The sequence below is a fragment of the Oryctolagus cuniculus genome, chromosome 18 (genome assembly GCF_051225735.1).
Source record: "Oryctolagus cuniculus isolate XC-2025 breed Fujian yellow rabbit chromosome 18, ASM5122573v1, whole genome shotgun sequence".
Classification (NCBI taxonomy): Eukaryota; Metazoa; Chordata; class Mammalia; order Lagomorpha; family Leporidae; genus Oryctolagus; species Oryctolagus cuniculus.
Window position 1 is genome coordinate 76,800,321 of NC_142884.1, and position 24,092 is coordinate 76,824,412.

Here is a 24,092-nt window from a genome sequence, read left to right on the forward strand (position 1 = left end):
CCTGGGGTCCGGCCTTGCCGATGGGGAGGGTTGGAACTGGGCTGGCCAGCCAGAGCCGGCCCGCGGGGTAAGGGTCTAGATGTGTGCTCCGTGCTGTGTGCCACCGGCCCTCTGCCGCGGGGCGAGCACCTGTGTAAAGGGAGCAGCCTGTGCGTCCCCCTTGCCACTGGCACATGCGGGCCGGTCATCTGGTCTACCCTGGCGTCGTGCAGCCGGCCCCTTGGGCTGGGAGCTGCGTGGAGGCTGCCTCTCCCTTCCTCGGGCTCCCCACCCCCGGCCCCTCGGTGGTCTCTGCAGGGGCAGAGGGGTCCCCTCTCAGGGCTGCTGAGCCCAGCAGTCTCTCCTTGGTGGTCCCCACACCGCAGTCAGCAGAAATTCTGGAGCCCTGGGGGTGTGCCTGAGCAGGGAAGGGGAATCGGGGCTGTGGGAATAACCATAGATGTGGTGGTCTTTCCTTTTTAAGAGCTCCATATAGATTTAAAGTCCTTTTGTTAATTTAGGAACATAAAACTGTGTGATGTATAGCCTGGTTTGCTCGTAAAATTACTAAGTGTGGCGTATTTGAACCTGTGAAGGCTGGGGGTAAAAGGGAAAAAAATCAGTGGGAATGTTTTTTTACAAGTCTTTAGGGGAAAGTGTGTTTTTCCTGCGCTCCCCGCCAGTGCCGCCCCTCCCCCGCCGGGGTGGGTAGCTGCCCTGGGCCCCGTGTGGTGCCCGCTGTGCTGGGTGCTGGCAGGGGCTGACAGGGGCTGGCTGGCTTTGAGTTAGCCACGCCCAGGCCTCATCCCACCCAGTCCTGGAGGCCGGCCCCTGCCGGAAACCTCGCAGGGTCAGGGCCGGCCGGCTTCCTCCTGCCCCCGCGTGCAGTGAGGCAGGAAGTGCCCTGTGACCAGGCCTGGACCGCCGCCCAGTGGGCGTTCGGCCACTCGCTTGATGGCCTCCAGGGTCAAGAAGTCACGGAACACTGGACCTGGAAGGGCCCTTGGAGGTCGGGCAGCCAAGCCTTCCCGTGCCCCGGGTTTGGTGGGGCGCCGGCCGGGCGCATGCAGGCCCTGTGCCCGGGCTTGGAGTGGCCCTGATCCTGTGTCTTGTTTGCATTTGCCTTTCACATAGAGCACGTGCCCTTGACCTAGTTCTGTGCTCTGGGGACACGGGTCTGTGCCTCCCCCAGCGTCCCTCCAGGCGGCCGCAGGGGCACTGGGCTTCACACCCTCCTGGTGAGAGCCCTGGGGGGTCTGCATCGTCTCCTGAGGTCACCCCAGGACTGAGACGAGCCGAGGTGGCGCCGTGGGAGCCTCCCGGCAGGCTGTGCAGGCCCTGGGTGTGTGCAGCGCAGGGGCAAGGCTGGGTGGAGGGAGGAGCAGAGGGGAGGCCCGGGTCCTTGCTGAGAGCTGCCGCCCTCGTGGTGGGGGCTGGGGTCCCAGGTGCTGGTGCCCAGACACCCTTCCGAGGGGGCACTGGCCGGACCCTCTGGTGGCAGGGCTCTGAGCCTGTGCACCCTTGCGGGGGCTGCGAGGCCACTCCCCGGGGGGGTCCGGGCAGCAGGACCCCTCTAGCGGCTGAGAGTCTGGACCCAGGGACCAGGAAGGGGCCTGTGGAGCAGATTCCGTCACCGCCGAGTCGCACCCAGTGTGGACAGGCTGACCTGCGGGTGCCGGACCCTGGGAGCCAGAGTGGGGCTTCAGAGCAGGGTGGGGCCGGGCCGGGGCCGGGCAGGGGCGGCACGGTTCCCGCTGGGCGCTCTGCCGGCTCCCAGGAACCTCCCAGGCAGGGTGGCAGGAGAGAGGTGGTGGAGGGGCGAGGATGGAGTTGGGGGCAGAGCCGTGTTTCGGAGGGACACCAGGGGCTCATGACCTTGATTCTGGGAGGGGGGCGGAACTTAGATTTTCTTTCGAAAAATTACTTTGGCAGAGTGACAGGGAGAGGGGGAGGGGGGGAAGAGAGAGAGAGAGAGCTCTCCTGTCCTCTGGTTTGGCCGGAGCTGGGCCTAACTGGAGCCAGGAGCCAGGAGCTTCTCCCGGGTGTCCCACGCGGGTGCAGGGGCCGCCTTCTGCTGCTTTCCCAAGCGCATTAAGCAGGGAGCTGGATCGGAAGTGGAGCAGCTGGGACTGGAACTGGCGCCCATATGGGATGCCGGCGCTGCAGGTGGCGGCTTAACTCGCTGTGCCAACAGCACTGGCCTCTCTTTTTCTGTTTTTGAAGAATTATTTTATTTTATTTGACAGGCAGGGTGACAGGGAGGGATCGTCGATCGGCTGGTTCAGTCCCCTAGTGGCTGCAATGGCCGGGGCCGGGCCGGGCTGAGGCCCAGAACCAGAACCCCGTCTGGGTCTCCCGCGTGGGTGGCAGACGCCCAGACACTTAGGCCGTCATCCGCTGCTTTCCCCAGCGTGTTAGCGGGGAGCCGGATCGGGTAGGGGGTGCTGGCGGTTCGGGGGTATCTAAACCCGCGCCTCAGCGCCGTCCCAACCCGAGACTTTTAAGCAGCCGGGTTACGCCTCCTGCTCACCCCGAGCTGACGACGAGGAGGCCATGGGGTGCAGCCGAGCAGCCCCCAAGGCTGAGCCCTCTGCAGTCCAGGAGGGGAGTCTGGAGAAGAAGGGGCGCGCGCCGGGGGTGCAGGGCGGGGCTCCTGGGCTGGGGGTCGCCAGCCAGCGCCTCGGTAGGTCATGGACGCGCAGGCAGTGGGGGACCGTGGTGCAGGCGCCTGCGTGGCCCCAGGTGAGAGGGCCCCAGGGTGGAGGCCGGGAGGGGCAGGTGTCACCACAGGGTGGTTCTGCGTGGAGCCAGCGTGGTTAGCGGTGGGGAGAACCTGTGTCCACCAAGCCTCCAGGGCATCGTGGTGCCTGCCCGAGCGGGAGGCGCCAGGCCGAGACACCCCCACCCCTCACCCCGGGCGTGGACAGTGGGCGGGGGTGGTGAATCGCACTTAGCTTGAAGCCCAGGAGAGGGTGTGAGGAGCAGCAGGAGGGGACGCCAGGACAGCCCGGAAGGAGGGGCCTGGGTTCTTGGCGCCCCCTTGCGGGGCCTGCTGGCGGCCCCATTGGCTCCAGGCAGTGCCACCTGAGCGCCGGGTCCCGCCTGCCTCTGTTCCTGGCGGCTGTGTGGCTCTGGGCCTCGGTGTGCTCATCTGTTAAGTGGGTCCACACAGCACCTGCACTCGGCTGCACGTGGGCTCTCCAGGAGTCTCAGGGAAGAGGGCCCAAGCTGTAGGACCGTTAGCCGCAGTGCGCTGTGCGTTCATAGCCCCCAGCTGCGGGGTGGGGACAGGGGAGTGGGTGTTTAGCCTAGTGGTTAGGACACCCGGGCCCCACGCCAGAGGACTTGGTTCAGTACCTGCCTCTGACCTCTGACCCCAGGTTCCCGCCAACGCGGAGCCTGGGAGGCGCAGGGACGGCCCGGTGATGGGGCTTCTGCCACCACAGGGAGACCCGGACTGTCTTCTGGCTGTGGCCCAGCCCAGCTCCAGCTGTTGGCGACGTTTGGGGAGTGAACTGGTAGGTGGGAGCTCTGGCTCTCAAATAAATCAATAAAAATGAGTAATAGTTCCCAGCTGTGGGCTCCTGCTGTCCGAGAGGAGGGTCCTTCCCGGCCCTGGCCGCGCTGTTCCCGGGGAGGCACGCGTGTGGCCGCCGGGGCTGTCACTCACTGTCGCGGGAGGCAGGTTTCAAACAGGGAAAGAACTGGCTTCCACCCAGGAAGGCGTCCTGGGCCTCCCCACGGCCCTCGTGTCAGGAGACCCCAGACACTAAGTGCCCTTGTGCAGGTGTCGTTGGCCACGCCGTGCTCAGTGGAGCAGTTCCTGGAAACTGATTTATTGGGGCTCCCCCCCCCCGCAGAGCCCCCCCCTGGGCCCCCGAGCCCCCTGGCCCCGGCTCCTCATCCCCGGCTCGGGCGCCCTGAGCTGGCCCTGCTGCTCCGCAGCGCTGTCCCTTGTGGCCTGTAATTCGTTTAGGATTAGCCCCGAGACCTCCTGGCCGGGCCCAGCTTCTGTTGTCTTGGTAACCGTGTCAACCTTCGCTGGTGCTCGTGGTGGTTCTCGGAGGAGGGAGGTGATGACGCCGGGGGCTGCACGGAACTCCCCTGGCTGGGCCACCCCGCCTGTGAGTCCTCGGCCGTGACCTGCAGGGCGGGGCCCCTGCCTTGTGCTTTGGGGGGGGCCGCGGTCACCGGCAGACTTGAACCCATCTTTCTTGGAGCACAAGCGTGCGGCGCTGGAGACCCCGGGCTGGGGGCTGGTGGGCGGGTCTGCCGCAGCAGGACCCTTCCCCCTGGAGTGGGGGCAGAAGTGGACGCTTCCTTGTGGCCCCTGTGTGGGCGGCTCCTTCCCCACCTGGCTGCCTCCGCTCCAGAGGCAGGAGTCTGCTTGCCAGGGAGGCCGTGTGAGGTCCTGCCGGTGCCATGCTCTGTGGGCTCCAAGGGAGAGGCCCATCCCTGATGCAGCGCTGGGGCCCCGCTGGACGGCGTGTGGGGTAGGAGAGGGCGGGTGGGGGTGCGTGCGGCTCCCCCATCCTGGACTCCGTGAATTCTGTTTCTGGGCGGGGGGCTGCCTGCCCTGGAGGAGGGGGAAGAGTCCTTGCTCCGAGCTTCCCCGGGCCCCTGCAGGTGGGCCTCCTGGGGGTGGGGCCCCGAGTGCCCCGTTCTGGGCTGTAAGCAGCAGTGCGCAGGCAGTCCTGGCCGGGCGGTGGGCAGGTGGGCGTGCCCTTTGTAGAGCCGCTAATGAGCTGTGTCTGGTTTTTATGAGACTCCGGGGTCAATTATTGATGTGGACCAGAAATGAAGGTGTGGAACCGCATCGGCTCGAACGTATTCACCGGCAGCCCCAGCCCCGGCTCTGCTGCAGCGGCCGGCAGGGCTTGTGACCCAGTTACGGGCCAGCTCCCGGCGGGCGGAGCCTCTGGGAACCCCTCCCCCATCCCACGCCTGGTTTCTTGGGCCCTGGGTGGGGCGTCTAATGCCCATTGCAGTTGCGTGGTTGCTGCCAGGCCGGGGCCGGGCTCTCCAGGCAGTCGGCGGAGCCGGTGACGACGCTGCCCTGCCCCCAGCACCGGGTCAGTGCGGTGGGGGGACCTCCGACAGGCACTCCTTGGCTCTGGGGTGTGGTTGTGGTGCCTCCCAGGCGCCGTGTCCTAGGGCCCTCACCCCCCCCCCCCCCCCGGCAGGGCCGCCTCTGGCCTCCACTTCCTCTCCAGGGCTTCGGCCAGGCCCTCGCCGCTGCCTGGAGAGCTCGCCGGGCTCGCGCCGGGCTCCCCGGTGCACAAGCAGCAGGCGCAGCCTGCCTGTACTTACAAGGGAGCCGGACGTGGCGGCCAGGGCCCAGATCCTGGCTCTGCCATTGCCCCGGTGCCACCCTGTCCTTAAACCTGATGACTCAGATGACTCCAGGAGAACACACGGGAGGGGCCGGCGCTCTGGCACAAGCAGGTTAAAGCCCCAGCCTGCAGCGGGGCGCCGGTTTGAGTCCCAGCTGCTCCACTTCCGATCCAGCTCTCTGCTGTGGCCTGGGAAAGCAGTGGAAGATGGCCCACGTCCTTGGGCCCCTGCACCCACGTGGGAGACCTGGAAGAAGCTCCTGGCTCCTGGCTTCGGATCAACTTAGCTCCTGCCATTGCAGTCATCTGGGGAGTGAACCAGAGGATGGAGGACCTCTCTCTCTCTCTCTCTCTCTCTCTCTGGCTCTACCTCTTCCTGTAACTATCTTTCAAATAAATAAAATCTTTTTAAAAAAAGTACAGAATATTGGTTTTTGTTTAAAGATTCACTCATTTATTTACAGAGAGAAGGGGAGAGAGGGAGCTAGAGAGAGAGAGAGGGAGAGAGAGGGATCTTTTATCTGCTGGCTCACTCCCTAACTGGCTGCAGTAGCTGGAGCTGGGCCAGGCAGAAGCCTGGAGTCTGGAGCTTCATCCGGGTCTCCCACGTGGGTGCAGGGCCCAAGCACTTGGGCCGTCCTCTGCTGCTTTCCCAGGCACATTAGCAGGGAGCTGGATCGGAAGTGGAGCAGCTGGGATTTGAACCAGCGCCCACGTGGGATGTTGGCTTTGCAGGCGGCGGCTTTACCCCTTGCACCATGGTGCCGGCCCCAGGATGGGGCTTCTTGAGGTTGCTTTGAGAACAAGGGGTTTGCGGGTTGCCAGTGCGCGCATGGTGCCCAGGCTCCTGGCTCGGTGCCTGTGCACAGGGGCCTTGCTGACGGCTGCAGTCTGGTCTCGGCGTGTGTCTTCCGTGCCTCGGGACCTGGGGCTGCCTCAGCACTTGGCACCTCGTGCCGAGCTGCGTCGGGCTGTCGGCTCTCAGCTGGTCCCTGCGGAGGCGCTGCACCTGCCCGCAGCCTGGACGGCCGCTTGTACTGCAGCCCCCGGGGGCCTCCGTGTGACGCGGAGACCACTTCCTGCCCGAGCCCGGGGAGAGCAGGCAGGGGTTTCGATCCCCCCCACCCCCAGCCTTGCGGGGGAGGACGAGAGGCAAGGCTTCTGGCGCCTTCCGGGGTGGGAGCCAAGATCTCAACTGCGGCCCTGGCTTCCCAGGCCCGACCGGGCTCTCCTGGCGGCAGCTCTTGGGAGAAGCAGCCCCGGGGGCTGGTGGTGAGGCCAGGAGGGGGTCGAGGTCGCTTGCCTGACTCCTGGGCACAGGGGCCGGTTCTGGGGAGGGGAATTTCCTGTGGCCTTGTGACTGGTCAGCCCCGGCTTTCCAGGGTCTTGGTGTCAGGGAGATGCCTCGGGGCCCAGAGCCGGTGGGTCAGTGCTAGAGAGAGGAACCAGCTGCATTGGGTCAACCTTGCTCTTGGCGGCCTGCCCCAGCCCACTGCACCCCCGCCCGGCTCTCAGGGCCTCCGGGATCCCGCAGGGGGCCTGCTGGCTAGCTTGGGAGCCCGAGCCTGCCCTGTGGCCCCTGCAGAGGGCCGTGCGGAGCGTGTGAGGTTTGCTGTGGCTCCTTGAGGCCGCGCTCCCCCGCCAGGCTTTCATCCTCATCCTGATGCCTTTGACTCAGGGCCCTGTCACCTCCCGGCGCTCGCGGCAGCGGGTCAGACCGGTGGGGCGAGCCTGCCGCGGGGTCGGAGGGCAAGCAGCCCGCCACCAGCGCCGCTCCCCTGCTTTGGGCAGAGGCTGCACCTGCTGGGTGCCAGGCCTGGGAGGGGCTGGGGGGAGGGCCCAAAGGAAGTCCCAGGTCCTGCCTTCCCCAGAGGAGGGGACGGGCCCGGCCAGGCTCTGGAGGCTAGAGGAATGCAGGTGACTCCAGACACTCGGAGATTGGAAGATCCCGTTTGGCTAGAGTGATCCAGGAGGACTTCCTGCAGGAGGTGGTGTTCAGAGAGGATTCTGGGGAGTCTGGAGGGTTTCGTCTCCTTGTGTCAGGCTCCCGAGCACATCTGTTGACAGCGGGGAGGGGCCTCGAGGGGGCCTGGGGCTGTGCCTGCCTCTCAGGCCCGCGGGCCACACGGGCGGAACCAGGGGCTGGACCTGCTCAGCCTGGCCAGGTGGGACCGCCGGGACTCGAAGTTAAAAAGCAGCTGTCAGAGCTCCAGCTGCCGGGTCCCGGTGGCCCCCTGGGGCTGGTGGTGACCTCGTCGCCCGGTACGGGGGGGGCATTGCCCCCGCCATAGGACATTCCATCGCATGGACCCCAGGGCTGCCAAGGCCCGGGGAGCACTCGGGCGCTGGGGGAGGGGCCCACAGGGGCTGGAGCAGAGGGCTCAGAGCCCTGCCCCAGCCAGCAGGAGCCCCAGGGTGAGGCAGCGTCGAGTGGGTGGCCCTGGGCGGAGCTGACTGCCAGGGGCCTCTTTGAAGTCTGGACGGTGGCGGTGCCCGCCCATGAAATGGGGAAGTGGGCAGGAGCCGGCGAGCGGCAGTTTCGTGAAGGAAGGGTGGTTCCGGCTTGGATTCGGGCCTGGGCAGCGGCCGCGTCTCTCGCCCTGCTGGGGTGGGGGGGTAGTACGTGGGGCCGTCCCCTGCTCAGAGCGTGGCCCTGGGGCAGATCCAAGCGAGCGGGGGGCCCCCGGGGGTCCTCGGGGCTTTGTGGCGGGCCGAGGCCCTGTCTGTGCTGTGCCCGGTGCCCGGGAGTCGCTCGTGACCTTGTTGGTTCCGTGCCGCCGCAGCCGTGCACCTGCTGTCTCCCTGGTGGCCCGTGTGTCGTGGCCTCTGTGTCACCAGCAGCCCCGTGCACCGAGGAGGAGACAGGGGCAGGGAGGGCGAGTGACTTGGTCTGGTGCCCCGGCTCAGCGGAGCCTGTGCCCTGCCGCCTCTGCCCTGCGCTGAACCGCGTGGGACGCTGGCGGGAGGCCGCAGCCGGAGCGGCAGGGACCCTGTGCTGGCCAAGACCTGAGTGTTCCCAGTGCGCCCACTGTCACCCCTGTCCGGGCCTCTCCCTGGCTGTGAGTGACGCCGGGCCTGTGGTTCTGTGGGGTCTGGCCCTGGGGGGAGCTGCCGGACTCTTCGAGGGCCTCCGTTTGCCCAGCTGTGAGATGGGTCTCCCGTGTCAAGTGCTGTGTTGTATTTGGAAACCCTGCGGTGCCTACGATGGCCTTCCTGGCTGCTGTCAGTGGCTACCCGGGGTCAGCTCCGGGGGAGGCCAGTGGGCCCCTGGCCCGGGCTGCTGGGATCGGAGTCCTCGTGAGTGAGTGCCCGCCTTCCAGGTGTTTCTGGGGAACCTGAGCGAAGTTTCGGCAGAGCTGAACTCCACAGAAACAGACCTGGGCTGGGGAGGGTGGGGGCGGCTGCCACCTCCCGTGGGGTGGGCCTGGGTGGGCGCCATCTGCTCAGTGGGGCCGGCGGCGGACATCGGTTCTGGCTCCGGGGGACCGGCCTAGGAGAGCCCGGGCTGGTGGGCGCGGGCCTCCATCTGCCGCCGACAGGCAGCCCCCGAGCCTGAGTGTCTTGGAGGGCGTCCAGTGGGTGCGGAGCGGGCTTGGCCCTGTGCTCTCGTGGGGGAGAAAGGAAGCTGCTGAGGGCGGCCTGGACGCGGTGAGCTGGGTGAGTGACCCGCGGAGCGGTCCCCAGAAGGCCCTTACCCGGCGCCACAGGCAAGCCCGCCTGGGAAACCCGCGGTCGCACGGCAAGTTGGAGGCCCGAGGGGGCGCTGCCGACTCCAGCCGCCTGCAGGCCACTGCTGCCCGGGACCGAGCCTCTGCTGGCCCCTGAAAACCCGAGGCGTGATGCGCTCGCTCCGGACAAGGCCGCGGGTCAGGAGGCCGCAGTCTTCCCCGAGGGGCTCCCGGGGTCACCCACCTGGCCTTGCTCGGCCTTGCTGGCTTTCTCCCGGGTCTCCTCTTCTGGTCCAGCTACGGGCAGTGTGGCGGCGGCTGTCAGGGCCTGCTGTCCCTCCCTCAGCCGGGCGGAGGGACGGTAGGGGCCTTGACCCCAGCACCCCTCTCTGGATTTAGCAGGCTGGGCCCGCCCCCCCACCCGCCCTGCCCGCGGCTCTCTGGAAAGGTTAATCCCGGCTCCGTGGCTCCGTGGCTCCGTGGCTGGCGCCCGGAGCCCCTCTCCCCGGCGCTCTCCGCTCCAGTTAATTAAATGTGGCTGCCTATTGTCAGAAGACAGAGTTGGGTATTTATTACACCTTGGCGCTCGGGAATGTCAGAGGCGCACACGGTTTGAAGAAATCCTGGCAGGGAGTCAGCCGAGCACATGTCTGCGGGGCCCGGGGCGGGCGGGCCGCGGCCACCTCGGGCGGCCTGCGGGCTCCTGCCTCCCGACCGGGCGCTTGACGATCTGTGCGTGCCGGGGGAGCCGTGGGCCGGGCGCGGGAGATCCATTCTCCGGCATAAGCATCCCGGTTCCGGGGATTACTGCGTTGGAAGGAATTACCGACGTCGCTGGAGCGCATGCGGCCGGCCCCGCGCGGCTCCGGCCGGGAGGGGCCGCCGCCCCCACTCCTCCGTGGGTTTTTAGGTTTTATTATTTTCTTTTTGCAGAAGCTCACGGCTGATGACGACTTCTGGGTCCCGTGGAGGGGGGGTGTGGGTGTGCTGGCTTGATAGAGTTTTTGTCTCCCCCTTAATAATAATGCTTTAAAGATGTGTGACATCTGCAGCTAACAGCTGGCGCCCTGTTCCGGAAGAATGTCCTTTTATTTCCAAGCAGGTTGAACTGTCATTAATAGTATAATTAGGTGATTATCAGTATAAGGCAGAAAACTGCTTAATTGTAGAGATCGCTTTTCCAGGAGCCCGGCTTTTTATGGTTATATTTGTTTGAGCTGTTGGGATTTTCGTTCTATTTTGGCGTTCGGTGCGTTGCCTCGGTTGTGCTGGTTTTGTTTTTTCTTCCCCCCTTCCTGTTTTTAGTGTGTCTGACAGCTGCCTCCGGGAGCCTGAAGATGCCGGCGTGCGGCCGTGGCGGCGGTGGGGGACGTGACCTGGAAGAGGCGTGTCCTCCCGGGGCCCAGCCACCGTCCCGAGGGAGCAGGCCCGCTCGAGGCGTCTGATCTCTCCGTGGGTAACAGTATGAAATCAGACATTTAACCCCGGAGCGCGGGCTGCCTGTTAAGAGGCCACTTTTACAATGCAATTTATTTTTATGGTGCGTCCTTAATACACAATGTTACCAAATGCTCTGAGTCCCCGCATTCCCGAGGCAGAGGCACATGGAACCGGAATTTGAAAATAAATGGGTTTTACGGGATCGCGGGAGAAGCCGTGGATGCTTTTGTAAGGGCCTTGGAATGACGCTGAGTGGGAGGGGCTTGCCCTGTGAAAGCCAGCGGGAGCCCCGCCCGCCCCTTCCCTCTCCTCGGGACCCCACTCACCCTCGCTCCCCTCTGGTTCACCCAGCGCTGGGGGTGGGGGAGCGGCAGGAGCTGAGTTCTGGGTGGTCTGGTGGCCAGGGCAGCCCCGCTGTCTGTCCCTCCCCTGCCCCAGCCCTGGTGGTCAGTAACCCCAGACACTAAGGCCTTCTGGGGCCGGTGCTGTGGCGCAGCGGGTAAAGCCACCGCCTGCAGTGCCGGCATCCCACGTGGGCGCCGGTTGGAGTCCGGGCTGCTCTGCTTCCGATCCAGCTCTCTGCTGTGGCCTGGGAAAGCAGTGGAAGATGGCCCAAGTCCTTGGGCCCTGCCCCCTCGGGGGAGACCTGGACGAAGCTCCTGGCTCCTGGCTTCGGATGGCTGCAGCCCGGCCGTCGCGGCCAACTGGGGAGTGAACCAGTGGATAGAAGACCTCTCTCTCTCTCTCTCTCTCTCTCTCTAACCTTTCAAGTAAATAAATAAATTTTAAAAAAAAGGAAGAAAGAAACTACGGCCTGCTGAGAGCAGGGCTAGGCTGTAGGTGGTGGTGGTAGTGTTTTCTTTAGGAGTTAGCTGTTTGTTCAAAAGGCAGAGTTACAGAGAGAGAGAGAGAGAGAGAGAGAGAGAAACAGAGCGTCCTCCGTCTGCTCGCTCACTCCTCAAATGGCCGCAACAGCCAGGGCTGATCGGGCCGAAGCCTGGAGCCAGGCGCTCCCTCCAGGTCTCCCACGTGAGCGGCAGGGGCCGAGGCTCGTGGGCCGCGCTCCACGGCCGTCGCAGTCGCGTTGGCGAGGGACAGATGGGAAGCTGAGCCGCCGGGACTGGAGCCGTCGCCGCCGTCGGCGATGCCGGTGTCAGAAGCCGGGGCTGAGCCCGCCCGCTGCAGGTCGCTGGCCCCTGCAGTGTGTGTCACTGGCACTTTTTGAAGGGTCACTAAGCCCCTGATGTGTTGAGTTTTTCCAACGCCTTGACAGCAGGTGTGTGGCCGGAGCAGAACCCAAGGGGCAGCGGGGCCCGGGAGAAGCCCCCTCCCGAGGTGTCACCGCCACCTGATTTCCGGATCACCCAGGTCCCTCCTGATGGCTCGGCCTGCGGGGGGCCTTTATCGGCCCTCCTCCCCTTTGAAGATATATTTACTTGTTGGAAAGGTGGAGAGAGAGATCTCCCATCCCCTGGTTCACTCCCCAAATGGCCACAACAGCAGGACTGGGCCAGGCCAAAGCCAGGAGCTAGGAACTCCTTCTGGGTCTCCCACGTGGGTGCAGGGGCCCATGCGCTTGGACCACCCTCCACTGCTGTCCCAGGTGCATCGGCAGGGAGCGCGATGGGAAGTGGAGCAGCTGGGACTCGAACCCGCGTCCGTGCAGGATGCCAGCGCTGCAGGCGTGGCTTGACCCGCTGCACCACAGCGCCGGCCCCGTCCAGGTCCTCGACTGTCAGACAGGAAGCTGGCGCCCTGGAGGGGGTGCAGAGGCCTCCCCCCTGAGGTTTGCAGGGTGGGGGGGACGTTGGGGTCCCAGGAAGCGGGGCGCTGAGCGCTTGGGGAAGGAGCCGCGGGGAGGCGGGCACCGGGCGCGCACCCGAGGTGCTGCTGTGTGCAGCTGTGCACCTGGCAGGGCAGCCGCGGGGGCCTCTGTCCAACCTGAGGGCGGATTTGAAACAGCCGCACAGTGTCCTCTGCCTTGGGCTGGCGAGAGCCAAGGATTATTGAGCGCCTGCTGTATGCTCCCACCGCGGCAGGGAGCCGCCAGTCTCTGCCTGTGACTTGGGGACCAAGTGTCTTCTGGATTCCAGGTCACTGTCCCTTCCCCACCCCGCCTCCAGGCTGGCCAGCAGCCCCGTGGGGCGGCCCCTGGTTTGCCCTCTGCCCCTGGCTGCCTGTGCCGGCCGAGCCGGGCCCTCCCCTCCCCGAGCCTGTCTTTCTTTGCCGTCAGCCACCTGGTGCTGAGGCCTGGCCTTTGGCCTTTGTTCTCGGGAGCCGGGGCAGGGCGGAAGCCGCTGGGATGCCTGAGATAAGACCGCCCCTCCCGCCTGGCCTCCGCTCTGGCTGGCGCCCAGCGCAGTCGGCCAGCAGGAGTGACTGTCCCTGGGCTTTGTGGCCGCAGGGATAAATAAGCCCCAGAGGTGTCCACCCCGGGGCTGTCGCCAGCGCTGCGGGGATGATGCCAAAGGCCGACCTCCGTGCTAGCGCTGTGCCCATCCCACAGGGGAGCCCACTGAGGCCTAGCGCTCCCCCCGCCTGCCCGCCGGCGCGGCTGCTTTTGCGTTGCTGAGGCTTCCAGGCAGGGAAGCAGTGGGAGTCGGACCCCAGTCTGCCCGTCCCCTCCACTCAGAAGCCTGTGCAGCCCCCAGCTCTCCTTAGAATAAAGACCGCCCTTAGTTTCTGTCCGCACTCTGGCCCCTTGCTGGGCCGGCCTGGTGCTACCCCAGGGCCTTTGCTCCTGCAGCTCCAGCTTCACCAGGTCTGTCCAGTGCCCTTTCTGGGAGGCCAGGTGACCTCCGTGGGCCTTGGTCACTCTGGCCTGTCCTGCTGGGCTCCATGTTTCCCCCTTCTCAGCTTTAGTTTGTCCCCTGCCTGAACTGGGAGCTTCCCTAGGGCTTCACGGTGCCAGGCACACACAGGTGTCGGTTGCCAAACTTCCGCCGGTCCCTGGCCTGGGATTTCGGGTTCTGCCTGCCTGAGGCCAGCTGGGTGGGAGAGGAGGAGCCCAGTAGGCGGGGCTTGGGGCGGAGAGGGCCCTCCCCTGGGGCGGGGCCTCTGCCTGGGGTCTGGACCTGGGTCTGTGGAGAGGCGGCCCCACCTGCCTCTTGAGACGTTCTGGCTGGGGCCTGCTCTGGGGTAGGCAGAGACACAGCAGTGCATTGTATCCCTGGAGCCAATTTGGGGAGGGAGGGCGCTTTGTATTGTAAATTTCCGCAGAGTAATTACGTCTTAATGTATGGTAATCCGCCTGCCCTGTTGCTGGGCAGCTTGTGTCTGCCCGAGCCTGGCCCGAGGGCTGGGACGACAGGGCAGACAGACCGGGCTGCCCCTCAGGGGCAGCAGGCTGGGGGCTTTAACCCAGACCTAAGCCTGGCCGACTCCGGCCCAGCCTGTGGCCCAGGGTCCCTCTTGCAAGTTCCTCCTTGGTGTGGGCGGCAGGTCTTGGGCCCCAGCTGGCCCCGGGGAGCCTCTGGGCCCGGCTTGGAAAGTCTCCGTGGACGGGGCGCCCTTCCCGTCGAATGCTGGGCACGGGGGAGCCTGGCATGGAGGAAGCCGACAGAAGTCCCAGGCCCAGGGTGGGCTGTGGAGTGGGGGTGCTCCTGGGGAAACAGAGGCCAGTGAGGGGAGCAGCAGGTGCAGAGGAGCTGGCCCAGTGGGTGCTCACCCCGTGGGTGCTGCTGGGCTGTCAGGTGCCGAGGACGGGCGGCTGTGAGCTGTAGAGACGCTCCCGGCGGTGGGGGGACCCCAGGAGGAAGCAGAGGAGGCCCTAGCGAGGGGCTGCGGGAGCCCCCCAGGGTGGTCTGCCGGCAGCGTCTGAACCTGGAAGGACAGCGGCCTGGCCCTCGGCCCCTCTGCACTCCTAGCCGTGGGGGCCCCAGGCCTGGCTGCGGCGGGGGTGCCTGTCCGGGGCATCCCTGGTACCCCCGAGTGGCTGTGTGCCCTCCATTCCCCCCGGGCAGGCCTGAGGGTGGCTGAGCTGGGATGGGTCTGAGCGCTCGGCTCTGCCAAGTTCCGTGCCCAGAAACCGGGCCTGGCACCGCCTGGGTTCTGCACCTCCTGTGCCAGCTGGAGGAAGGCGGGGCCAGGGCCGGGCCGGGCTGGGCCCTGGGCGCTCTCTCTTCTCCGCCGGGCGGCGACGGGGCAGCGGGGCCTGCCTGAGTGCCCCGGCCTGGGCAACCCTTCCCGAGCCGGGTGGCGGCATTGGGACAGGGACAGGGGAGACACGTTGATGGCTGGCTGCTGGGGTCCCAGAGTGCTCCGCGTGCCTGGTGGTGAGGAGTGGGCACGCCTGGGGCGCCCGGGGCTGGGGAGGCCTCCCCGGGGACAGAGCCCCCCCCCGAATCTTGACGGACAGGGACCGTGGAGCCCCACGGAACCTCCCTGGGGCTGTGCCTGTCAGGATTTGGGGGAGTTCTTGGACCCCCTCCTGCTGTGCCGTGGGGCAGCAGCATGGACAGCCCGGCCTTACGGGCTCGTCTCCACAGGGAAGGTCAGTGTGCACATGAGAGAGGCGTGGTCACGCACCGTGGTCCCCACACGGCACGGCAGGCTGGCCTGGCCTTGGCGCCCTCACTCTGGTATGCATCGGGCTGGGATCCGGCTCCCTGGAGCTGTAGGGAAGGGTTGGGGGTCGCATCCCTGTCTACTCCCCTCCCTGTGGGTGGTCATCCTCAGGCTTAGGAAGCAGAAGTGGGGGTGCCTGCGGTGGGTGAGACGCGCCCCACCCGTGCAGGGCTGGAGTCCTCGTGCTCGAAGCTCCGAGCCAGGATCCGGGGTGACCGTGGGGCCCTCGCCCTGGGGCGCCTCTGCCGCACCAGCTGGCCGGGTTCCAGGGCCTCCTGTGGGTGCCGCGTGGGGCAGGGCTGCCCTGGCCTCTGTAGGGACTGGCCCGAGCCCCGTCACCGGGGGGGCCGAGGCTGGCTTGGCGCCAGGCCTCGCCTGGAGGATCCTTGGCCTCCTGGTGCCTCTTCCCTCTGCAGCCTGAGCCGCGGCCCCCCAGCGCGGGTGGGTGACCCTCTGCTCGCCGGGGTTCGGGGCGTGGGGGTGGGCGCGGCCGCCCTGCGCAGCCCCCCTCGCCCCTCCACGCCTTCCCACCCCGGGCGCCGTCTGCACAGCCGCGGTCGGGCAGCCACCTTGTCATTTAGCTGTTCCGAGCCAGCGATCGGGAGGCAGCGCAAACTGTGGCATTTGCTGAGCGTAAAAATTCAATTAATTCCAGAAGGCAGATTAAATATAAGTGAGTTTTAATAATTTGCTGTAAAGTTGGAGGATTACCGTGGGCACGAGGAGCGAGGAGCCGCACAAGGGGCGTGCGTGAGCAGGCTGGCACAGCCCCGAGGATGCCAGCCGAGGAGGCTTCCTGGAGCCGATAGGTCCTCCCCATGGGGTGCACCCGGGCCCTGAGACGGGGTTCTTGCGGTGGGGGGGGGGGTCTCCCGCCGGCATTGTAGGTGACGGGCAGCTCGGGACGCACGGCCACCCTCGGCCTGGGCCCCCTCCCGAGGGCCCACGCTGTGTGGCCCAGACGCCCTGCCCGCAGCCCAGCCTCCCCTTGTTCTGTGCTCCCGGCTGACAGCTTCCAGGTCTGTGCTCCGGGCCCTGGTCTTGTCCTGAACTTTCTAGCGAGTCCAGTTGAGAGCCAACCGGGCGCTCTGCTCCCAGGACCCGGCAGCACACATCAGCCGCGGTCGCACGTGCACACGCGCCCCCAGCAAGCCGGCGAGGCAGCCGCCGCCCGAGTGCCCCCAGTTGGGATGCTCGTGCCCGCCTTTTGTCTCCCCCGCACCCCGAAACGCAGCGGGGAAGGAGAGCGCAGTGCCGGCCCCGCCCCCTCCTCGTGCCACCAGAGCCGGGCTGCCTCGGGCGGCCTCTGCTCCAGGGGAGGGGAGCTGCAGAGAGGAGGCGGGGGCTTTCATGTGCAGGCAGCGCTGGTCCAGTGAGTACAAAACGCTGTTCCAAAGCCAGCGTTCGTCGCTAACACTTCCCACTGTGATCTCCCTGGATTTCTTTGTCTCCTTCAATTGGCCCTAATTACGGAGCTGGAGGCAGCCTGATCGCTCTCCTGCTCGGCAGGCAACCCTGAGGGGCCGGGCCGGCGCGCCAGCTGCACACCCGCACCCGGCCCTGCCCCTGGCCCTCCGTGTGCAGGCCGGGGGTGAGCGGCCGGCCCTGCGCGCGGGCCCTGGGTGCCTGCGTGGGCACAGCCTCTGCGCGTTCCCGGGACGCCGGCTTTCTGGGGGGAGGGAGTCCCCAGCGGGCCTCCCAGCTGAGGACTGGCTAGCCGGGATGTGCATATGGTTAGCAGGCTGGGACACTGGCTGCCTCCGCACCAGCACCTGCAAAGATGAGAGCCGTCGCCAAGCCCGGCTCCCGCCTTCCCCACACGCTGCCTCTGATGCCCTAATTATGCCGTGTTTGTTTCGGTAATTCACTCTCCGGGTACTGATCCATCAATAATGAATGTATTACCTGTCTCGGGGAAGGCTGGGAGATCGCGGGGCTGCGGGGGGGCGGGGGGGGCGCCTGCAGAGCCGCGGCCTCCCTCTCTCCCTGGCCCCCCCCATTCTCCCCGGGCAGCGGGTTTGGCACTGCCGTCTGAGGCCGGGACTCGGCACCGCTTCTCCGTCCCCCTCCGTTTTATGCCTTTTTAATATTTAAAGCCATCTCTGGGCCCGGCTGTAAAATTCTTCCGATTCCAGCTGTGTCCTCCAGAGCCAAATGCTCTCTGGGGGCCCGACTGGAAGGTGCCAGGAGCCCCCCGCCCCCACTGGTCCCATCCTCACCCTCCATGGAGATAAACGGCGGGGCCCACATGGTCCGGGTATCCGTGCGTGGACGGCCGGGGGGGCTGAGGCCTGGGGTCCCCGCAGGAAGGGATGGCAGGAAGAGTTGCGGGGGCCTTTTCTTTTTTTTAAAGATTTATTTTATTTGAAAGACAGAGTTACAGAGAGAGGTAGAGATAGAGAGGTCTTCTAACCGCTGGCTACCTCCCCAGATGGCCGCAATGGCCGGAGCTGCACCTACCCAAAGCCAGGAGCCGGGAGCTTCTTCCAGGTCTCCCACACAAGTGCAGGGGCCCAGGGACTTGGGCCGCCTTCTGCTCTGTCCCAGGCCACAGCAGAGAGCTGGATTGGAAGTGGAGCGGCGACCAGCCCCGGCCTTGGGGAGCCACCGCGGCTCTGCTGGTCGTGGGCAGCCTGCGGGTGCCTGGGTTCTCCCTGCTGGTCCCCAGGGACCGCGGCGACCAGAGGCCTGTTCTGACCGCTCTGCCCTTTCTTGGGTACCCCTGTGTGGCAGCTGAGGGGGCGTTACCAGGGTGCCCGGGGTGGAGTCCAGGGCGCGGGGCTGGCGCTGCGAGGCGGTGGCAGAGAGCGCCAGGGCCTGCCTGGCCCCGCCCCCAGCCCCGGAGCTTCTGTGCACCTGAGCGCGTGTGTCCTGGCGCTGCCTCTGCCCAGCTGGGCCTCGCCGTTGCTGTCCGGTGTCCGGGCTCCTGGAAGCACTCTCCCCGTGTGCCTGAGCCCCGTCCCGGATCTGGGGGTGCCTCGCGAAGCCTAGGGTGGCACCCCAGGCCACCGTGAGGAGCATGGCTCCGGAGCCCAGTGCACCGGGTCTGCTTCCCCATGCCATGCACCATCGGGGTCACCCCGGGTGAATCGTGTCATCTCTCTGAGCCTCAGTTCTCTCGCTTGTAAACTGGGAGCCCCAGGAGAGCGGGCACCCTGGCGGCGGCGGGGGGGCGGGCAGTGTGCCGTCGCCGTCACTGACGGGCATCGTCTTGGAGGCCGGCAGGAGAAACCAGGGCTCGGGCGCCGTCTGAGACCCGTCCCACACCTCGCTGGAGGTGAGAGGAAGGTGCGGGCGGGGCCGGCTCCCTGTCTCACTGCCCCCGTGCGGGGCAGCCTGGGTGCGGTCCCCTCGCAGGACTCCGGCCTGCGGGCCACAGGCCCTGTCCCCGGCGTCTGGAGGAATCTGCCCGCAGAGGCCGCGTGCCGGAGCTGGGGTTGGGACTTGGCGGGGACGCAGTCCGTCTGGCACCGAGGGGTCCTTCCTGTTATGCCACAAGAAGCTGCCGTGGGCCTGGACTCCGGGTTCCACAGGTGGAGACCCCCAGGCCCTCTCCTGTCCCCACGGCCTCAGCTCTGAGCGTCACCCCACGCTCCTGGGGTTTGCCCTCCCGGGCCCCCGGAGCCGGGCCACTCCGGGCTGCTCCTCACCTAGTGCGCCGGCTGTCGCGGGCCCGGCTCCCCACGCCCTGCTCCCTGGTGTCACATGTGGGCCACGTCGCCTCTCTCTCGACCTTTGGGGCCAGCCGGGCGCCGAGGGCCCCCCTCCCCGTTCGCAGGGAGCCCAGGCCTGTGCTGCCCTCCTCCGTGCCAGGCGAGTTCAGTGCTGAGTGCGGAGTAGCCGACTGTTTATTTGAAAGGCAGAGTGACAGAGAGAGGGTGTGCGTCCGTTCACTGGTTCACTCCCCAGATTCTGCTAGCGGGCAGGACTGGGCCAGGCCGAAGCCAGCAGCCAGGAACTCCATCCAGGGATCCCCCGTCCCGGCAGGGGCCCAGGCACTTGAGCCGTCTCCCGCTGCCTTCCCGGGGGCCTAGCAGGGAGCTGGGTCAGACGCGGAGCAGCGAGGACTTGAACCAGGCGCTGCGATGCGGCACACGGCGTCGCCAGCGGCAGCTTAGCCTGCCGGCCTATGCACGTTCGCTGACTTCAGCCGGCAGCGAGCAGGACCCGGGTCGGCAGCTGGTTTTCTTTGCCACTCAGTTCCGAGGGTCGCTGGTTCAGGCCCCCTGCCTCCCTCGGCTCCCCACGCGCCTCAGGCACGGGCTCGTGTGCGTGTGCCCGTGTGTTCCGGGCACGTCCATCTCCCACGGCCTTGCAGAAGGCAAACCAGGGAGGCCCCCGCCTCAGGGATGCCGGCCACAGCCCGGACCCCTGCTCATAGGGCTCGGCCGCCACCGCCGCGGCGTCGGCAGGGGCCTGGCAGCGGAAGATGCGGGAGAGAGGAGGAGAAACGGCGTGCAGCCGCGTTCGCTAGCAGATGGCGCTGGTATTAGGAAAATGAAAATACAGGCAGTCAATTTGCTATTTGCTGGTGTTAATTTCTTATCCCAAGTAAGACCTTCCCCCGGCCCCGGCCGTGCCATCTGCACGTTCATAAAACACGTTGCGGCAGGATCGGCCCGGTGGCAGCCGTGGGCACGCGGGGCTCCCGGTGGTCGGCTCTGGAGAGAGTGTGCAGGAGGCGGCGTGCCTGCTGGGGCCCCGGCCCGGGTGCAGCCCCCTTGGGTGTCACCCGTCCCTGAGCAGAGGCGCAGGAGGGCCTGTTCAGAGCCCAGTCGGCTGCCGCGGGTCCTGGCAGGGCTGCGACTGGGAGTGCGCTGGCTGAAATGCTGCAGTACAGGACAGTGCACGGCTGGCCCCCCTGCCAGGCCTCCCTGGCCCTCCTCTGGGCCCACAGCCCTGCTGCAGCCTCGGCCGGCCGTGGTTGGAGCGCTCCTGTGGCCGGGTCGCCTGGCCGGTGCTGGAGCAGGTGCACCTCTGTCCATCGCTGGGCAGGAGGCAGCGCTGTCGCCGGCTTCAGGTCCTGCGTCGTGCTGGTCCCCGCCAGCAGGACAGACAGGCCTGGCCCAGGAAGGCGCCCCCTGCAGGTTGTCCCTGGCCTCTCCAGGGCAGCAGCCTATCTCTGATGTCCGGCCCCAGCCCCGCAAGCCGGGTGCCTTTGGCCTTAGGCAGCCCCCGCAGGTGCTCCCTGGATGGCCAGGACTGTGTGCCCGGCAGGGGTGGAGGCGGGCGGTGCCCCATGGGCACCTGTGACCCCACGTCTGGTCAGTTAAAGCTTTCATTGGCGACGGACGGCACGGCTGCCCGCCGTTGTTGAGGGTGAGCAGGACCGGGACCCCGTCCGTCTCTCGGGGTTGCCAGGCCCCGACCGTGACCTTTGCAGGGACAGGAAGTGTCGCGGGGATGCTCCTGTGTGTCCTACTCTGCGCGGGGCCTCTGCCTGCCCCTCACCTGCCGCTTGGTGCCTCGGGAGGTGGGGGTGGGGAGCACGCTGCCCTGTGTGCCCGGAGGCTCCCCTGTGTCGTGCCCTGATGGATGCCTGCTGGGGCAGGGCTGGGGGCGTCTCCTGGCAGCGAGCGTGTGCGGCTTCTGGGAGGGGCAGCGGCGTGCGGTGGCCGGGGCCGTGGTCTGTGGGCCGTGAGCCGGGCCGCGGGGGGCAGGGCCCGGCCTCTGTGGATGCGCAGGCCAGGAGTGGAGGCCCAAGGCTGGTGTGTGGGCTCCCAGGCTCTGGGGGACGAGCACTTGTGAATGGTGTGGCAGTGCGTGTGCGTGTGAGTGCGCATGGGTGAGACTGAACGTGGGACTGCGTGGGCCTCTGCGTGTGCGCGTGTGTGAATGCATGTGTGGCTGTGACTAGGTGTGTGGTTGTGACTGTGACAGGGTATGTGGTGTGTGTGTGTGTGACTGTCAGTGTGTGTCTATGCGTGTGACTGTGTGTGCCAGTGTATGTGAGACTGCGTGGCTGTGTGTGTCCATGACAGTGTGTGTGTGTGTATGTGTGTGTGAGTCTGTGAGAGGGTGACGAGCCTGTGAGAGGGTGACAACGTGCGTGAGTGACTGTAGGTTTGAATCTGTACGTGTGTGAGGATGTGAGTGCGTGTCTGAGTGTGACTGGGTGTACGTGAGGACATGTGTGGGGCTGTGTGAGCGTGGGTGTGTGTGAGTGTGTGTTAGACTGTGAGTCAGAGTATGGGTGTGACGGTGTGGGTGTGTGTGAGTGTGTGTTAGACTGAGTGTGGGTGTGACGTGTGGGTGTGCGTGGGTAATCTGAGACAGTGTGAGATTGTGAGTGACACTGGGCGTGTGATGATGTGTGTGTGAGTGTGAGGGAGGCCGAGTGTCCTGAGGGGGCCAGTGTGTTGGGGGCCTCTGGAGTGGGTGGGATTTAACTGTCTCCCTGCGCCCCCTCCCCGCTGGAGGGCAGGGCCCAGACGCGGCTGCCTGTGGTGGCGAGGAGTGATCTGTTGTCCCTGGCTCCCAGAGGGCTGGGGGCAGGGTGGGAAGGGGCTCCTTGTAGCTGTGCTGTGTCAGGGGCGCTGAGGGGGCCACCTTGCGGAGGGCAGGGGCTGCGCAGGGACAGGCCTTCTGGCTGGGCTGCGCCCCCTATGGGCGTGGAGCTGGCCTGGGTAGGCAGGGTGGCTCCCCCCAAGTCAGCCGGGAGGCCCCCAAGTCAGCTGAGCAGCCTCCCCCAAGTCAGCCGGGCAGCCCCCCAAGTCAGCTGGGAAGCCTCCCCCAAGTCAGCCGGGCGGCCCCCACAAGTCAACCGGGCGGTTCCCCCAAGTCAGCTGGGCGGCCCCCACAAGTCAGCTGGGCGGCCCCCCCAAGTCAGCCGGGCGGCTCCCCCAGGTCAGCTGGGTGGCCCCCACAAGTCAACCGGGCGGCTCCCCCAAGTCAGCCGGACAGCCCCCCCCAAGTCAGCCGGGCGGCTCCCCCAAGTCAACCGGGCGGCCCCCAAGTCAGCCGGGCGGCTCCCCCTGCCCCCCACCCCCCGTGGCACAGGAGCAGCCAGGCTCTGCCGTCGTGCCAGCAAAGCAGGCACAAGCCCTGTCCTGGTGCTTGCCTGGCCAGCCAGCGCCGTCCCCTTGAACGTTGCCCGGCAGTGGAGTAGTCCGGATCTGTGATGCCCGCATCAGCAGCCGCTGGCCCACGTGGGGCTGAGTCTGCGCTGTGGCTGGCGCGGCTGAGCCCTGGGAGCTATGGTTCGCGGCACTGTGAGGTCCAGGAGCACCTGTGGCCGTGGCCTCCAGGACGGCCCATGTCGGGCGGCGCTGCTGCCTGGATTCCCCGGTCCGACCCCCTTCCAGCTCTCAGGGACCTGGGCGCGAGTCTGGGCGAGTTTCGCCTGGCACTTCTGAGGGTGGCACGGGGGGACCCTCCTGGCCGCAGCCCCCTCCCCGACCTAGACACAGCAAATCCCGAAATAGACGCACAGCAGAAGGCAGTGGGGGGGTCGAGACCCGCTCTCGCGCTGGTTTCTATGTTTGACTTCCCGCCCGGCGCCTGGCATCTCGGCCTCCCCAGACAGCTGGGGAATGAATGAAGGGATGGGCGGCCGGTCCAGCTGTGTGACCTCGCCGAGCACCTGAGCCTGGCTGTGCCCAGTCGGCGGGCACAGCCGGGGCACCTGGGGCCACGGCCGGGACCACTGCTCCGAGTGGGCGCCTGGACGACCAGCGAGCTGCCTCCCTCTGTCCAGCAGGGTGTGTGCCGGGCTGGGGGACTCTGCACAAACCCCGGAGGCAGACCCGGCCACCCTGGCGAGTTCCGCCGCAGTGGGTGCTGGGGCCTGTGTCTCAGCGGTGTGGCGGGAGCGGATGCAAGAATTCACTGCAGTGAGACCCTGGGGAAGCGGCCACTGGCTCCCGCCCCCGCCTCCCCTCCCCCCCCAGCCAGGCCAGCTCCTGCGGTTGTGGTGCTGGCCGCCCCGGCCGCAGGGAGGACAGAGCTCCGTGTCCAGCCCCTGAGCCGCCCCGGGGCTGCCTCTTCTCCCAGGTGGGTGACACCTGCTTTCCCAGCAGCCTCCACCAGGCAGCCGCCTGGATTGCCCCTCTCTCCCAGGGGCCAGCTGTCCTGCTCAGGGCATCCTGGAGGCCCAGGGTGGGGGGTGCGATTCCCACCACCCCATCCCCTCTCCTTCCACTCCCTCCCCCCCTTCTCACTCTGCTTCCTGCTTCCACATCCCTCCTGACCCCCTGGCCCTCCCCAGCGCGGCCCCTCAGCCTCCCCTCCCCCAGGCCCGGCTCCCCCCGCACCCCCCTCCCCCCCCACCGCACTGCCATGTGCCTGCGCCCGCCTCTGTGAATGTCTAATCTCCAATTTTATTCGCTGGGCTCCAGCCCATTTGCATAATCCACACAGTCACCCTGGTTTTAATTGCCCACAACTCTGCAGAAAGATCATGTGGTTAAGTGGTAAATCATAATTAGATAAATAATTGGTTTGGCCACAGCAAGCTGCTTCTGCTACACCTGCCATCTGCTGGCCCGGGTTTCTCTTCTGGCCGGAACAATGCGGTTCCGATGACGGAGCTGCTGCTTCCCTCTTAGGGGGCGCAGGGGGCCGGGCAGAGGGGCTCGGAAGCAGAGCCTGGAACACTGCCCAGTGGCTGGGGTCTCTCCGAGCAGGCGCGCCCCACGCCCGCCATTCATCGCTCCGCTCGGCCCAGGCATCGCACTGGCAAATTCGACTTCGCTGCAGAAGGGGCGGGGGGCGCGGGCGCGGACGGCAGGGGCTGCCCGGGCCGGTCTGCCTGGGGCTTGTCGGGGGCCTGCACAGGCTGGGGCGGGAGGCCGGCTGTGGAGGGCCTGGGTCCGTCCCCGGGGGCCGGCGGGGGCAGGTGGGCCGGGGGGGACGCGGCCAGCTCCTCCATCTGCTCTTCGCTGGAGGCGCCTTTATCTTGCACGCCACAGGCCCCATCTGTGAGCCCCGGGCTCTCCAGGGGGAGCCTTGGGTCCTGGGCCGGCCGGGTCGCGGGGCTGGGGCCTTCCTGGGGCCACCAGCGCCTCTCACGCTGCTGTCCTCCCCAGTGCCTGTCGCCTGGCCCCCGGAGCACTTCAGATTAGTCTTTGTTCGCAGACACCTCGGTCCCACTGGGTCGGCCCCTCGC

General features: G+C 66.9%; 1 protein-coding gene and 1 long non-coding RNA gene across 7 annotated transcripts in view; both read left to right on the forward strand.

Moving 5' to 3' along the window:
* Nucleotides 1-24,092, forward strand: part of GSE1 (Gse1 coiled-coil protein) — a 299,121-nt gene that overhangs the window by 229,771 nt on the left and 45,258 nt on the right. The gene's annotated exons all lie outside the window — the stretch shown is intronic.
* On the forward strand, nt 1,977-6,084 carry LOC149121041 (uncharacterized). The gene is made up of 2 exons (XR_016224950.1): nt 1,977-5,051; nt 5,488-6,084. It is a non-coding gene; the product is annotated as an uncharacterized LOC149121041 (long non-coding RNA).